This window comes from Antechinus flavipes, chromosome 6 (genome assembly GCF_016432865.1).
Source record: "Antechinus flavipes isolate AdamAnt ecotype Samford, QLD, Australia chromosome 6, AdamAnt_v2, whole genome shotgun sequence".
Classification (NCBI taxonomy): domain Eukaryota; kingdom Metazoa; phylum Chordata; class Mammalia; order Dasyuromorphia; family Dasyuridae; genus Antechinus; species Antechinus flavipes.
The window spans coordinates 195,638,076-195,641,703 of NC_067403.1; positions in this window are offsets into that span (position 1 = coordinate 195,638,076).

Consider the following 3,628-nt stretch of genomic DNA (forward strand, 5'->3'; position numbering starts at 1 on the left):
CTCTTAGGACCAGTCCTAAGAGGGGCACAAACTAATTGGTATGGGGGTTTACAAACAATGGAAAGATCACCGATAACTGGAGATGAGGGAAATCAGAGAAAATTTAGAGCCAGTGATGTACCATTTGAAAAAGGAGGGCATTCTAGATAAATGAATTTGCAAATATTTTAACTGAGTGGCAGTAATCCTTTTCAGAAAGGCCATTAAGACTAATGAGAGGGAAAAGGGATAAGAGAAAGGGGGAAGGTGATAGAAGGAAGGGCATATTGGGGGGAAAGGTGGTCAGAAGTAAAAAGATTTTTGAGGAGGGATAAGGTGACAGGAGGGAGAGAATAGAATAAATGGGGTGGGGGGAGAGGAGATAGTTAGCAATAGTAATTGTGAAAAGAATTTTGAAACCAGATTCATGAAGGCTTCATTTCTCAAACATATAGGAAACTGAGTCATTTTCCAATTAATAAGTGACCAAAAAATAGAACAGTCTTCAGATAAACTAATCAAGCTATTTATAGGCATACAAAAAAAATACTCAGGGCAGCTAGTTGGTGCAGTGGATAGAGCACCAACCCTGAAGTTGGGAGGACCTGAGTTCAAATCTGGTCTCAGACACTTCCTAGCTGTGTGACCTTGGGCAAGTCACTTAATCCCAATTGCCTCAGGGGAAAAAAAAAAGAAAAAAGTCTACTATTTATTGGAGAAATGCAAATTAAAACAATTCTAAGACTACCTTATATTAGATTGGCTAATGGGCCATAAAAGGAAAATGACAAATGTTGGAGAGAATGTGGGGAAAATGAGACATTAATGCATTATTGGTAGAATTGTGAACCAATTCAATTATTCTGTAAAGCAATTTGAAACTGGGCCCAAAGGGCTATAAAATCATGAATTCCCTTTGACCTAACAATACTACTACTAGGGATTTCTTTGACAAAGAGACCTGAGTTTCAATTGATAAATGACGGACAAAAGCAGCTACACCCAAAGAAAGAACACTGGGAAACGAATGTGAACTATCTGCATTTTTGTTTTTCTTCCCGGGTTATTTATACCTTCTGAATCCAATTCTCCCTATGCAACAAGAGAACTGTTCGGTTCTGCACACATATATTGTATCTAGGATATACTGCAACATATCCAACATATAAAGGACTGCTTGCCATCTAGGGGAGGGGGTGGAGGGAGGCAGGGAAAAAAAAATCGGAACAGAAACGAGTGTCAATATAAAGTAATTATTAAATAAAAATTTAAAAAAAACAATACTACTACTAGGCATGGATTTTTTTAAAAATGCAAAGAACCTGTACTTACAAAAATATTTATATCAGCTCTTTTCTCGGGGCAAAGAATTGGAAAATGAGAGGATGCCCATGAGAGGGAATGACTAAAAAAACTGTGGCATGTGGTTATGATGAAATACAATTCTATAAGAAATGATGAGCATGATACTCTCCAAAAACCCCGAAAGTCCTCCATAAGCTCGTGCAAAGTATATGTATATGTATAAAGTAATAGCAGTGTTGTGGGATGATCAGCTGTGAATGACTTTGCTATTATCAGCAACACAATGATCCAAGACAACTCTGAAGGACTTATGATGAAAAATGTTATCCGTACCTACAGAAAGAACAAATTGTGCCTGAATACAGATAGAAACATACTTTTTTAAAACTTTTTTTTAAGTTTTTTTTTGGGGGGAGCAAATCTATTTATATGATTTTTATATTTATATGATTATATGATTGCTTTCACAATGTGACTTTTATAGAAATGTTTTGTATAATTTCACATGTGCCTTTTTGATGGGGGATGAGGGGAGGGAGGAAGAGAGAGAATCTGGAACTCAAAGTTTTAAAAACAAATGTAAAAAATTATTTTACATGTAACTGGAGGGGGAATAAAAATATTAAATTTAATCAAAAGACTAATGGGGGTGAAGGATGTTTCCCTCTGTCTTTGTAAATAGGTTCTTAGCCGGCTTCTTAACTATAATCTTGGGGTGGCTATCACTGCATGGTGATTCATTCTGTGCCAATAACCCCAGAGAAGGACAGAGGTTTTTGGAGTGAAGAACTTTTCCCAAAAGGGACCCACATGTACAAAAATGTCTATGGCAGCCCTCTTTGTAGTGGTAAGAAACTGGAACCGAGTGGATGCCCATCAGCTGGAGAATGGCTGAACAATGGTTTGTGAATGTTATGGATATTATTGTTCTATATTATTATATTACATATATTATAATATTATTGAATATTATTGTTCTATAAGAGATGATCATCAGGATGATTTCAGAAAGGCTTGGAGAGACTTACATGAACTGGTGCTAAGTGAAATGAGCAGGGCCAGGAGATGGTAACATGGTAACAAGAAGACTATGACCATCAACTCTGACGGATGTGACTCTTCTTAACAATGAGACAATTCAGACCCCTTCCAATGATCTTGTGATGGAGAGAGCCATCTATACCCAGAGAGAGGACTGTGGGAACTAAATGTGGTTCACAACACAGCATTTTCACTTCTTTTGTTGTTGTTTGCTTTGATTTTATTTTCTTTCTCATTTTTTTTCCTTTTTGATCTGATTCTTCTTGTGCAGCATGATAATTGTATAAATACGGATGCCTATATTGGATTTACATATATTATATATGTATGTGTGTGCATATATATATATGTGAACTATATATATATATAGAACTATATAGAACTATATAGAACTAAGCTTCTCCTTCTAGTTAAGGCTTCCCCATCCTTCAGAGCCAAAGTCCCCTGTCTCTTCCAGAAATCAACAGAGGCCAGTTAGCCTCTTTCTCCTGGGTCTGAATCTTACACTTGACCCTCCTGTTTATTCTTCTCATGGCTCCAGGTAGCATCTACCCAACCACTGACCTCCCCATGTGAAGCTGAAGAAGAGCCATTCCCTCTCTGGGTTCATTTCTCCAGCCTAGTTGGGCTCAAAAATCCCTCAGAATTAATATTCTATTTTCTAAGAACCCTGATGTTTTATAATAGGTAACATTTATGAAGCACTTTATAAATGTTAAATAACTTGAATTGATTTTCTAAGACCCCACTAATGAAATTCTGGATCTGCCACTTACAACCTGCATAACATGAGGCACTTAATCAGGCCTCAGTTTCCACATTTATTAAAATAAAAAGTCCCGGCTCCAAGGTCCCTTCCAGTTCTAACTGAAGCTTGATAGTTACCCTATGCTCCAGACTAGAAGCACAGAAGGTCAGCTCTGACAACCCATTTCTCTGCGGTCTCTCTCCTTGCCTGATACAGTGCCTGAAACAGCTAGCATTTCATAATAACTAGCCTTCTTTAAAGCTTTATAGAAATGCTAAGTGTTTTGTGTTATTCCATTTGCTCTCCACAACAACGCTGGGAAAGAGGTGCTATTATTATGACCATTTTCCAGATAAACTAAAGGTGAGGGGGGAAATATCAGTAAGTATTTGGGGTAGGCCCCTAATCCGGGTCTTTCTGTGTTTTAGTCTGAAAGCCTCTTAACATTAAAAGAAAGATATACCTTAGGGTTGGGGCCCCGTGTCTCCTATTAAAACTCAAGTAAACTTAGGAAAGGTCACACCCAAAGCCTTTGCCAGTCATTGATACACTCAA